The sequence below is a fragment of the Malania oleifera genome, chromosome 5 (assembly GCF_029873635.1).
Source record: "Malania oleifera isolate guangnan ecotype guangnan chromosome 5, ASM2987363v1, whole genome shotgun sequence".
Classification (NCBI taxonomy): domain Eukaryota; kingdom Viridiplantae; phylum Streptophyta; class Magnoliopsida; order Santalales; family Ximeniaceae; genus Malania; species Malania oleifera.
The window spans coordinates 13,722,443-13,736,523 of record NC_080421.1 but is presented as its reverse complement, the minus strand read 5'-3'; the positions used below and the strand labels follow the sequence as shown (position 1 = coordinate 13,736,523).

Genomic DNA, 14,081 nt, shown 5'->3' with positions numbered 1-14,081 from the left:
AAGTAAGTAAAGCAATGAAAATAAAATATGATATGGACAATGTTGCCTGTGTATGTTAAATACAACCATGTAAATGTAAGACAGCTGAAAGACAGTCATGTTAGCAGATCTAGCACACTTCTGTGTAGACTTACTGATGACAGCTAAAAGGAGTTGTGGTAGCAGATCTAGCACGTTTCTACGTAGACTAACTAATGATGGCTAAAGACCAGCTATAGTACAAAGTAATGAAATAAAATGTTATGCAATGAAATGACAATGAAATGGCAATGAAATGAAATGACAAAGGTAAATGATGTAAATGGGAAAGAGTCACTTAAAGTGAAATGAAATGCAAAGTTAAGTTATGAATATGAATGAATGTGCATGAATGTATAATGACAGAAAGGCGTACCTTTCGTCTGAGGACTTGCTCAGTAAGGCGAGTGCACTAGTAGCTTCAGATGTGGTAGTAGCTACATAACGCACTAGGGCAAAGGGAACCTACTTGTATGGGCGGGTAGAATTCCTTATCCTTAGGGCCTTTGCGCGTAAACTATTGTTGAATGCGTGAGTACGAGATCAGTTTAACACTTGAGGGCTTACTGAGTAAGGTGAGTGCCCTGGTATGCTTAAATTGTGACCTTCGGGTTGCTAAATGTATTAGAGCAGAGGGGTGCTACTTGTATGGGCGAGTAGTCACCCTTATCCTCAAGTAATCTCGTGGGTTAAATATTTGCATGTGATTGTTTAGGTTCAGAAAACGATTTCAATGTTATATGATGATTTGCAAATGAAATAAAATGATATCTATTTAACTCATGTTGGCCACACACTGTTTTAATATATTGTTTCTTCCCTTACTGAGATGTGTCTCACCCGAATATGAATTCATTTTTTTCAGGATTTCTCAAGATCGAGCTTTAAGAGCTCGAGATTTTATAACATTTTTGGAAGATATAAGAAAAGGGGCATATTTTTATGTTAATTTTGATATGTATATTTTATGTTTTATGATTTATGTTTTAAGTTTTATAAGATATAGATGGTTGTGAAACATACGGGTATTAGTGGATAATGTTTTGGAGACATGTATATATGTTTGAATACTGGTGGATGATTAATTTATTATGGTTGGTAGTTAGAATTAGTAAACTCTGGTATTATGTTATATGGAGATTATGGTTATGTTTTCCGCTGCGTATGTTATGGATTATGATTTATCAGGATATGATCAGGTAAAACGCACCGGACCCGAGTTTAAGAGTTTGGGGCGTTACAGGCAGTGTCTGCACAAACAGGACATTGTCAAAGGTATCAATGCACAACCCGAGCAACAAGGGTAAACAGGCAAACTTGTCATACCAAGCTGGTAGTTTTTCTAATATCCATATGCATGATTTAAATACTAGAATGTGCAAATAAATCTCGTATGTTACAATGTTATAAAGAAATGTTATATATATATATATATGGGTTTTTATGGAAATATGCGTATGTGGTCACACACTGTTGTAATATCTTCTTCCTTACTAAGAAGTGTCTCACCCCATTATACAACCTTTGTTTTCGGGTCCATCTGGTCATCGGTCCTAGTTGCTTAAGGGAATTGGAAATCGTTTTTGGTGGTAGCTTACGTAAGTGGACTATATGTATATTGAACACAATTGGAGTATCTTTTTGGGGTTGTAATAGCAAAATATGTGCTAGGTCTGGATTTATGTAATTGTGGATGTAATAGTAAGCTCTGGTATAAGTCTAGTAGAAATCCCAATGAGTGTTTATATTTTTCCGCGACATTTACATTGTAATTATACATGGTTTATACCTATATGTCCCTATTTAGGGCGGGTTGTCTAGGTATCTTGAATAGGTACAGGTATTTTGTATTTGGGTTAATGGTGTTGGTCCGTATAAAGTGTCGGGTCATTACAGTTGGTATCAGAGCCCTTAACCAGTTGGAAGTGTGATTTAAATCATGCTACCTGGTCAGGGATATGTTCAGAATTAAGAATTTTCTAGTTCTATAGTCTAGAATATACCAAAGTATAGGACATAGATAAGACCTCGAGTTTTGTTTTGTATGCCTGGAGACAAAATTCCTTTGGCAGACTTCTATGTTTTTTCTGGATCATTCGAAAGGTTCAGAAAATCACTAAAATCTATTGATGGTGTTGTTTCCAAGCAGAAGGGCAGGATTTGAGTTAGAATGATGATGTTAAATTAATGGTGTACGTCAATATTGAAAATATGATTTTAGGGGAGTCTATAGTAAAATAGTATTAGCCGATATTTAGGATTTTACCCTTCTAATGGATTTTCATTTTTGCCTTTTAGGATGGAATCCAGGGACATTACTGCTAACATAGGAAGCAGTAGTAGTGAGGGTGCTGACCATGAGGCTGGCAATGACTCTACGAGTGTATTACGGAATTTCGCACAGCAACTTATGGCTGAGGTGGTGCAAACAAATAGGGGGCAGGACCGTTTCGCATCTGAGATGGGATGCTCCATTGATCGGCTCACCAGGTTGAAGCCTTCGGTGTTCGTAGGAAGTGTAGATCCAGTTCATGCTGAGAATTGGATCCAAGAGATTGAGAAAATCCTGGATGTTTTGAACTATACAGAGAGGCAGAAAGTCACCTTCGCCACATTCAAGTTGGCAGGGAAGGCTGAGAGATGGTGGGTGTTAGTAAAGAATATGGAGGAGCACCGATCGATACTGTAACATCCTCAAAATTTTCACCTTTTTTTTTTTTTATAAATTCCTCCAATGCCTGCATGTAATGGGCACTCCTATGCCGCGGAAAAACATACATCACATAACCACCAATACATGTATATACAATACCAGAATTCAGTATTTTCAACCATAGCTACATAATACATTTCTCTTTCCCGTGTCAACTACTCAAAATACAGAACCCTACACAAAACTTACCCTATAACTAGGGTGACCAAGTGATCTCTATCCGCGAGCCTGATCTACTCGCTTAACTGGCTCACCTAAAAAATGGTAAAGTAATAGGGTGAGTCGACGCTCAGTAAGTGCAAATATGCTATTACTAGTGTGTCTCGACCGAGTCATAAAATTATAATAATAATAATATTTAAAACTGTATGATCTGACAAATCTATAAAACATATATATAAAAGCTTAAAACATTTGTATCATCTAAACTTTCTATCATTCATACTGCTATAATTTACTACGTACAATAAAAACTATAAATTTATATACATATATATATATATATATATATATATATATATATATAACTGTGTTCTTTCCCTGGGACTCTATATGTCATGATTTGACCCCTCATGATACAGTTGTGCGGCTCGTAGGCAGGACTTAACCTAGTCGGCCCTCCAAGTAAGTCATCATACTCTACACTACCTCAGTCCGGTCAAACTGCATCCACTCCTAAGCACGGGACTGGCTGCTACCTCGTCTAACCAGCCCCCTCTACCCAGTGTACTAGGGAGCTGCATCCTCTCCGAGCACGGTTAGATGGTACCCACACAATATCTAAGATATGTGGTTGCACTCTATCTGTACATAGTAATGGTACCGTGCTCTGTAAATTGTGTCTGTCTGTAATAACTCCATAGGGATCTGATACTATATATATATATATATATATATATATACTTTTGTTGTTTTCATTATGTTCCCAAAATAACCATACGCTATAATTTTGTACTTTAAAATCTGAGTAACTGTAGCATCTCGATGCTATAACTATATAATCTGTCTTTATAAACTGTGTGTTGTGGTATTCAGGAAAACATAACATTCTGTGAAACTATGATATACTGAACTGAATAAAATCTATATAAATATACATTAGATAAATATCTACTCGAGCCACACAACATTAAAACATTCATTCTATAGAAACAACATATTAATTGGTATATATGTATCTATGAAAACTTTGTTAAATTCTTAAAACCCTAGCATAGCATATTTCCCTTACGTTAACTTTGAAAAACCCCTATAAAATTCTGATTCTATACCCGCAGGGTTCCTAACTCAATATCCTGAAAACACAATCTCCCAGAACAAAATATCAGTATTTTCTTACCTACAACATTTCTTATAACTGAGGGAAAGGCAAATACTGAATAAAATGTCTTACCCTGAGATTGGGACGAAATCCAACCCAACTTTTCCAACGATTAGCTCCAGCGGACTTGCAAAGAACTTTGTCAAGAGTGTCGTGGTAGCCTCAGATCTTTGATCCGACGAAAAATAGGCTCGGAAACGAAGAGAGAAGTGAGAGAGGGATGTAGAGAGAGAGAGAGAGAGAGAAAGAGAAAGAGAGAGAGAGAAGCGCTGGAAATGAATAAAAATCCAAGTTTTAGCTATTTATAGGGCAAGATTCGTCAATTAGACATGTCACCTCGTCGACGAGTCCTTTAGTAAATTCGCCGATGAATCTTACCCTTCGTCGACGAAATTCAGAGTAGCCCAAATCCATCTCTTAGTATTTTCTTGTCGACGAGTCGTAACTTTATCGACGAGGTCCTATTATGCACTCATATACAAACTCCCTATATTCGTTGATGAGGCCTTGTGGAAAATCTTTCGGGTCATTATATCTAAAATGCAATGTCGTCGACGAACACAAAGGCGACTGCCTCCTTCTGATACTTGTTCCCATTTCTCTTCCTCGTTATTATTTAAATACAATTATTCTTCAGGTCACTACAAATACTAGTAGCGTTGACGTGGGCCCGGTTCAAAGAGCTCTTCTTTGAACAGTATTTTCTGACCACGGTTAGAAACGCAAAGATGGAGGAATTTATGAATCTGATGCAGGAGTCGTTGATAGTACAGCAGTATGCTACCAAATTCCAGGAGCTATCCCAATTCACTCCATTCATGATACCGGATGAAGCGAAGAAGGCCTGGAAGTTTTAGAGGGGTTTGAGGAAGGAAATTTGTAGGCAGACCGTGATTTTGCAGTTGCAGGACTTTGCTATGTTGGATGACAAAGCCACTGTGGCAGAGGAGAGTCTACTAGAGGACACAGAGGTTCAGGTCCCGAAGAAGAGGCCAATGCCTCCTAGTTCTTCATCTAGGGTAGGACAGGGTAGCTGGAAAAAGAACAGTGGTAGTATGTCCCAGAACATCGCACGTGTTCAACGTTGCTCTTTGTGTGGTAAGAAACACCCTAGGCAGTGTTGGTTGTCTACAAGGGCTTGTATGGAGTGTGGTATACAAGGGCATCAGATGAGAGACTGTCGTGTGCAAAGAAACAGTGGAACCTCGCAGCAGCCATGCAGGGGAAATACTCATGCTCCACATGGTGGTAAGCAAGGGGGTACGACCCAGGATAAGGTGTATTCTCTAACTCCAGCCGATGCTGAGAACGCTGGCGATGTGGTCACAGGTATCATTTACATACTTTCTCATAAAACTGTTGTATTATTTGATTCTGGGGCAATGCATTCTTTCATTTCCCATGGATTTGTTAAATTGTGTGGATTAGAGGCTCGATTACTAGATTATGAACTGGTAGTAGCTAGACCGTCCGGGTCTGCGGTCGGGTGTAGCAGTGTAGTCCATGACTTCCTAGTTGAAATTCAGGGGAGGATGCTACTAGTTGACCTTGTGGTGTATGGCATGTTTGTTGGCTTTGATATCATCTTTGGGATGGACTGGTTGTCGGCCAGTTATGCCAGTATAGATTGCCACAGGAAGGAAGTATTGTTCAGACCGCCAGGAGAGCAGGAATTCCAGTTTTTGGGGTCGTGTGTGCGTTTTGCACCATGGATCCTTTCTGCTATGCAAGTTAGAAGGGTACTCGTAAAAGGGTGCTGGGGGTATCTAGTGTTTGTGAAAGACACGCCAGCAGAAGAATGGGGTATGGAGATAATCGCAATAGTGCGCGAGTTCCCTAACGTATTTCTAGAGGACTTGGCAGGTTTACCTCTGGATCATGAAGTGGAATTTGTCATAGAATTAGCTCCAGGTACGGCACTGATATCAAAAGCTCCATATCGCATAGCTCTAGCTGAATTGAGAGAGTTAAAAGAACGGCTTTAGGAGCTACTAGACAAGGCGTATATTCGACCCAATGTTTCTCCCTAGGGAGCACCAATGTTATTTGTGAAGAAGAAGGATGGGTCGATGAGAATGTGCATCGATTACAAAGAACTTAACAAGGTAACGGTGAAAAACAAATATTTACTACCTAGGATTGATGATTTGTTTGATCAGCTCCAGGGCACGCAGGTCTTTTCCAAGATTGGCCTACGGTCTGGGTATCACCAATTGAAAGTGAAAGCGGAGGACGTCCCGAAAACTGCATTTCAAACCCGATATGGCCATTTTGAATTTATGGTTATTCCTTTTGGTTTGACTAATGCATCTACAACATTTATGGATTTGATGAATAGGGTCTTCCACGAATATCTAGACCAATTCGTCGTGGTGTTTATCGATGATATCCTAGTGTATTCTAGGAGTGCTATAGAGCATGAAGTTCATTCGAGGCTGGTGTTGCAAATTCTTAGAGATAAGAGATTATATGCTAAACTAAAGAAGTGCTAGTTCTGGCTAGAATAGATTGCATTTTTGGGGCACGTAGTGTCTAAAGAAGGTGTATCAGTGGACCTGAGTAAGATTAAAGCAATAGTGAACTGGGCGAAACCAAAGAATGTTCAGGAGGTCAGAAGTTTTTTGGATCTTGTAGGTTGCTACCGTCAGTTTGTAGAAGGGTTCTCCAATTTAGCAGGTCCTTTAAAGAGACTCGTGTGGAAGAACGTGAGGTATGATTGGACGAAGGAGTGCGAGCTGAGTTTCCAGGAGCTAAAATGACAACTGGTCACTGCTCCTATTCTGACTCTTCCATCCAGTGATGGTGGCTTTGTTATTTATGGTGACGCTTTGAAAAAGGGTCTTGGTTGTGTTCTAATGCAGCAAGGCAAAGTAGTTGCTTACGCTTCTCGTTAACTCAAAGAATACAAGAAGAACTACCTGACGCATGATATGGAATTAGCAGTGGTAGTGTTTGCACTGAAAATTTGGAGGCACTACTTGCACGGTGAAAGGTGTGAGATTTTTATTGACCATAAAAGTCTTAAATACTTTTTCACCCAAAAAGAGCTCAACATGAGACAGTGTAGGTGGCTTGAGTTGATTAAAGACTACGATTGTATTATTAGCTATCACCTAGGAAAGGCTAATGTGGTAGCTGATGCTCTGAGTCGGAAGTCTGTGGATGCATCAGTATCAGTAGTTGAGGTTCAGCATCAGATTTGTATGGACCTTGAAAGGTTGAATTTGGAGGTGGTGGAAAGAAACCATCAGGCTGTCCTTGCTAGCTTGGTGGTATAGCCAAATTTACAGGAGAGGATCCGTGTGGTGCAGAAGAAGGATCCTAAGTTGGTTGAGGTTATGGAAGGAATTCAAAAGGGGTTGTAGCCGGATTTCAGTATCTCTGGTGATGGGATATTGAGATTTCGTGGCAGGGTTTGTGTACCGAATGATGTCATAATTAAATGGGTCATTCTGGAGGAGGCACATCATTCACTCTACACTGTACATTCTGGTAGTAAAAAAAATGTACTGGGATTTAAGGGAATCTTTCTGGTGGTCCAACATGAAAATAGAGATTACCTGTTTTGTAGAGCAGTGCATAACATGTCAGTGGATCAAAGCAGAACATCAGAGGCCAATAGGACCACTTCAGCCACTTGACATCTTTGAGTGGAGGTGGGAGCACATTTTGATGGATTTTGTGATGGGATTACCTGCGGCGGTGCATGGGCAGAATGCTATATGGGTTGTGGTTGATCAGGGAAAGAATCAAGACAACTCAGAGTCGACAGAAGAGTTATGTTGATACTCATTGACGAGAGTTGGAATTTAAGGTAGGAGATATGGTATTTCTGAGGATCACTCCGATGAAAGGGGTGATGAGGTTCAGGAAGAAGGGCAAGCTAAGTCCTCGGTATATCGGGCCTTTTAAGATCCTTGAAAGGATAGGTTCGGTTGCTTATCGAGTGGCTCTACCTCCAGAATTATCCAGAGTCCATGATGTATTTCACATGTCTATACTGAGGAAGTACGTACCGGATCCTTCACACGTACTGAGCTACAAACCTCTTGAGATCAGTGATGCCTTATCGTATGAGGAAGTACCAGTGCAGGTATTGGATTAGAAGGTTCAGCAGTTATGAACTAAGGAAATACCTCTCGTGAAGGTATTATGGTGCAACCATGCAGTGGAAGAGGCTTCATGGAATTAGAGTCTGAAATACTCCAGAAGTACCCACAGTTATTTTTATAGTACGAAGTGGTTTAGATCAAATGTAACGGTCTTTGGGAGAGTTTTTTTTATGTATGTAATCTTCCGAAGTATCTTTTGTGTAACCACGGTATTCTTCCACTATATGTGAGGATGTGTAATGAATTTGGGCCAAAGTCACTTTGTAAGTGACTTTCGACTCTTTTGTAGAGTGGAATTATAAGAAAAGATTATGTTTAGCAACAGTTAGTAAATTTCGAGGATGAAATTTTTAGAAGGAGGGGAGATTGTAGAGACCCAAACCCGTATAAGCTGGGTTCGTCGATGAAGGGGTCACATTTTTCGACGAAATCCTTCAGAGCCTCATCGAGAGAATTCAGAGCATTGTCGATGAGGAAATACCAAGCGGGTCAGAGAAAATATCTGAATTGGGCTCGGTGACAAAGGAATGGCTTCGTCGACGAGCTATGTGGTAGATTCGTCGACGAAGGCGCCACCTCGTCGACGAATTTGACTCAGTCAAAGGCTCGATAAATATCCATTGTGGTTGCTTAAAGGCTAAGTTTCTCGCCAAGCTCTCTCTCTCTCTCTCTAAACCAACGAAAATCCTCTCTCTCTCTCTCTCTTTAAAATTCTTCGTTGTTCAACGTCCGTTTCTAAAAATAGAAGTTCTTGCGTGGATCAAAGGAGGAAGTTCTACAACTTTAGCGAATCGGATCGTTGTTTTGGGGATTTTGGGTTTTTCCAAAAATCGAGGTAAGGATTTGATTTCAATTTCGATTGAATGTTTGGATAGTAGTTGAAATTATAGTAAGGTTATGTCTTGTAGTTTTTAGGTTTCGAGGATCCCAGGTTATCGGTTTGAACCGTTTTCGTACGTAGTTTCGTTTCGAGTTTAAGGTAAGGCGAATTTGTTTACAACAATATATTTGAAAAAAACTAAACAGCTAAAAAGTTAGGTTTTGCTTATATGTATGATTTAACCACTTATTTGCTAACTTCCACTAAGTAGAAATGCTAGTTTTACGATTTTATGATTTTTCAGTTTTTGGTAAAAATATGAATTTTGGCGTATGATCTCCAAATATTTCAAAACTTCTTTATTTGTATTATTATATATGTAAGAGATGCCTGAATCCCTTATTTTTATTTAAATGGCGTTTATTATATTATATACTATATAGCAGATTTTTGTTTAAATTAGTGTGACATGTGGATGAAAATGAACTCGTGAACATTTGATACGTTGATATGGATTATGGGAACGGAGTTCCAAATTGTTATATTGGAAAATGTTGAAAAAAAGGTGTCGGTTATATACCGTGCTAATTATGCAAAAAGGGTAACCCGAGAGGGTGTGTGCCGGTTTATACTAAATATGGATATATGAGTTTGTGAAAATACTGGAATTGCACAGGTTATCATGTTTTGTTATAAATTGTATATATGATACTGGAACCACAGCTTGCTACCAAAATAAGTTGAAAAAAAACTTCAGTAATGGGGTTGAAAAATATTCTAAACTATTATAAGCACGGTTCCGATGCTGGCAGTACAGTGCAACCACACATGAGGGATCAGTGTGGGTACTTAAGATAGTTGGCTTGCATGGAGTTTTAATTGTTTGTGAAATAATAGACCAAGGGGCAGTCGAACTATAGATAAATGCTTAGCAGTGTCTGCATGAACAGGACATTGTCAGGGGTATCAGTGCACAACCCGAGCCACGGGGTAAACAGAAAAACTTGTCATACCAAACTAGTAGTTGTTCTAATATCCATATGCATGATTTAAATACTAGAATGTGCAAATAAATCTCATATGTTACAATGTTATAAAGAAATGTTATATATATATATATATATATATATATACATGGGTTTTTATGGAAATATGCGTATGTGGTCACACACTGTTGTAATATCTTCTTCCTTCTTGAGAAGTGTCTCACCCCATTATACAACCTTTGTTTTTAGGTTCATCTGGTCATCTGTCCTAGTTGCTTAAGGGAATTGGAAATCGTTTTTGTTGGTAGCTTACGTAAGTGGACTATATGTATATTGAATGCAATTGGAGTATCTTTTTGGGGTTGTAATAGCAGAATATGTGCTAGGTCTGGATTTATGTAATTGTGGATGTAATAGTAAGCTCTGGTATAAGTCTATTAGAAATCCCAATGAATGTTTATGTTTTCCAAGGCATTTACATTGTAATTATGCATGGTTTATACCTGTATGTCCCTGTTTAGGGCGGGTTGTCTAGGTATTTTGAACAGGTATAGGTATTTTGTATTTGGGTTAACGGTACTAGTCCGTATAAAGGGCCGAGTCGTTACATATGGCATCCATCAAAAAGGGTACTAGTGTTATGATCCTACCACTCGTAGACTCCATGTGACTATGGATGTCCAATTCTTGGAGACTGATGTGTTTTTTTCCTCTTCAGCACCTACTTCTCCTCTTTAGGGGGAGATACATAATGAAGAGTTGAATTGGTTCCAACATGAGGTGCCAAATGAGTTTGATTGGTTGGCACCAAATGAGGGGCCATGTGAACATGAGGGACAGGATAGGCCGAATGATAACTTAGGCATAGTGAACTTTGAAGCTGAGACATATCCTACTACAAAGCATGCAGCATCTGAGACTGAACCTATATCCCCTCCCTCTAAAGTGCTAGTCAAAACATCTCCTAAGAATACTCCTGCGGTACATAATGTTATTATACCCTTACATACCGATGATATAGATGCTTATGCGGGTTATGTCTTACCTCACAGGTACAATCGTGGCAAGCCACCTAATAGATACTCTCCAAACATTGAAGAACGAAGGTCGAGGTATCCAATTTCTAACTATGTATCCACCAAGGAACTCTCTGAACCTCTTAAGAAATTTGCACAAGAACTCTCCATATGTCAAATTCCTACCAGCGTTCATGAGGCATTTGCAAATGCAAGATGGACCCGAGCAGATGGATCTATTGAACGGTACAAAGCACGACTGGTAGCAAAGGGATATAAGCAAACATATGGTGTCAATTATCAGGAGACTTTCTCACCTGTAGCCAAGTTAAATATAGTTAGGGTATTATTGTCTCTTGCTACAAATCTTGATTGGCCTTTGCATCAATTTGATGTAAAGAACGCTTTTCTCAACGGTGATCTCCAAGAAGAGGTTTATATGGATGTTCCTCCTGGTTATACAGCATCTTCAAAGAATGGAGTGGTGTGCAAATTGTAGTGAGCGTTGTACGGATTGAAGCAATCACCATGAGCATAGTTTGTAAGGTTTAGCTTGGCAATGAAGAAATATGGCTTCCAACAAAGTAACTCTGACCATACTTTGTTCTTAAAGCATCGGTTGGGCAAGGTAACTGCTTTGATAGTCTATGTAGATGACATTATTATTACAGTAGATGATGAAGACGAAATCTCTCTGCTTCAAAAGCAATTAGCAACAGAATTTGGGATGAAAAATCTGGGAGGACTCAAGTATTTCTTAGGAATTGAAGTTGCCAGGTCTAAGCAAGGCATATTTCTCTGCCAACAGAAATACATATTAGATTTGCTAACCAAAGTAGGGATGTTGGAGTGTAGGCCTGCAGACACCCCCATGGTTCAGAATCACAAGCTTGGAGAATACCCAGACCAAGTACCAACAGATAAGGGAAGATACCAAAGGTTAGTTGGTAAACTCATTTATCTCTCCCATACTCGCCCAGATATTGCCTATGTTGTAAGTGTCGTAAGTCAATTTATGCATAATCCAAGTAAGAGTCATATGGAAGTAGTGATTCGAATACTTCGATACTTGAAGTCATCCCCAAGCAAGGGACTTATGTTCTCAAAACATAACATTCAGCAGATGGTTTATGGGTATACGGATGCGATTTGGGTAGGTAATATAACTAACAGAAAGTCCACCTCAGGATATTTTACATTTGTTGGAGAAAATCTTATAACCTGGAGAAGCAAAAAACAAAAAGTGGTAGCCTTGTCAAGTGCTAAAGCTGAGTTTAAGGAAATGGCTGAGGGTCTTTGTGAACTTCTTTGGCTAAGAAAGCTACTCACTAAAATCGGATTTGCCCCCACTTCCGAGATGGATCTCTTGTGTGACAATAAAGCTGCAATTGCCATTTCTCACAATCCTATTCAACATGATCGTACTAAACATGTGGAGGTAGATCGACACTTCATCAAAGAGAATCTTGAACCAAAAACAATTAGGTTTCCGTTTGTGAAATCTAAATATCAATTGGCAGATATCCTCACAAAAGTTGTATCTAGTAAGGACTTCTACAACTCACTTGACAAGTTGGGCATGCGAAACCTATATGCATCAACTTGAGGGGGAGTGTTGACATGAGTTGTTATTGTAAACAACCAAAAGAGATTTAAGGCATTTGAATTTTGTAACATCCCGTTAATAAGGGAGGTTAGCTTGAGTCTAGGAGATGAAAAAATTGTATAGCAAAGTTAAGGTTTTTGTATATGAAAGGGAGAATAGACGGCTGAAAAAAAAAAAAGGGAAGGTGCAAAATACAAAAGACAGATTTTTTACAAGTTGCACATATTACTGTCAGGTTCACCATTTGTATCATTCCAATTCACATGCATTGAGAGAAATTTAATTTGGGAGATAATAAAGCTACCTTCATCTGTTATGGGCCTCCATATATGTAGAAGCACCGATCAAATGTCACATCTTCAAACAATTGGTCATTATCGGATTCTTGTTCAGCTTCTTTGGGAATTTCTCAACTTCAATACTAGTCTCTGTGATCAGTAGGTCCATGGTCTCCTTGCCCACAGTTTCAAGCACTTGCATTCCCTTTGCAGTAAAAGCCTTCCTTGTCTACAAGAGAATGGCAAGACATAAGCAACAATGAAAAATTAAGCAAGATATTAATTCTCAAGCTAACCTCTAATAAAGACGGTGCAACAGAACCAGCCATTGCAAGTAGACTACCATTCTGAATAGATTCTACAAGATTTGCAGCAGAATTCTTAAAGCAAGGGGTTCGTGAGAAGGGAGAGAAGAGGAAAGGGGAAGAAGAAGGAAGAAAAGGGAGAGAAGATAGAGAGAAGGAGAATAGAGTTGAGAGAGAGTTCAGAAAGAGAAGAAATGAGAGGAGATGTGTGTGAGGGAGAGAAGGAAGAAGAGAGAGCTGGTGTTGTCTGTTGTGTAAGAGAAAGAATATATATATATATATATATATATATATATATAAAAGGGAAGAGACCTTCCTGCGTACGCCCACAAAGACCCGGCTGCATGACTGGGTCAAATCAAAACTTTTTTTTATTTAATTTTTTTCTTTTTTTTCTTCTTGTTTCTTCTTTTTCTTTCCTAGAGAGTATGCCGACTTTTGATAATCTTAGAGCTCGTATCTCTTGAAGTTCGAAACACAAAAGTCATAGAGCACCCCCTTAGCGTTCTCTTAAATTTCGAATCATCTCGATCAGAACTCGAATGAAAACTTTACGCGCAAATTATGAAACGATTCCGATTTCATCTTCCAATAATTTCACTGCGATAAAAAAATGTTAAAAATTCATAAATAACTCAATAAAACCCAATTATTACGAATAGGACACAGTGTTAAAATATTGAGAGTAATTAGGTATTTAATTTAAAAATATAAGTCGCAATGCATGAATTAAAATGCCTAATTACGTAATTTAAACGCGTAATCACACCCTCCAACTAACGTTTTGTTAGTTTCTAACAAATAACGTAAATGATTTCAAGGGCGGTACCCACAAATACTAACTCTTGCAAACATGAAATTAATGCCTATGCAACACAATCATAACGCTTCACATACAAGAATATA

General features: G+C 38.7%; 1 protein-coding gene and 1 long non-coding RNA gene across 2 annotated transcripts in view; both read right to left on the bottom strand.

The window, feature by feature from the left end:
- LOC131155850 (uncharacterized) overlaps positions 1 to 14,081 on the bottom strand; it is a 53,553-nt gene that overhangs the window by 5,516 nt on the left and 33,956 nt on the right.
- Positions 13,010 to 13,252, bottom strand: LOC131156681 (uncharacterized). Its single transcript, XR_009137053.1, has 2 exons — positions 13,167 to 13,252; positions 13,010 to 13,099 (listed from the first exon to the last, which is right to left on the bottom strand). It is a non-coding gene; the product is annotated as an uncharacterized LOC131156681 (long non-coding RNA).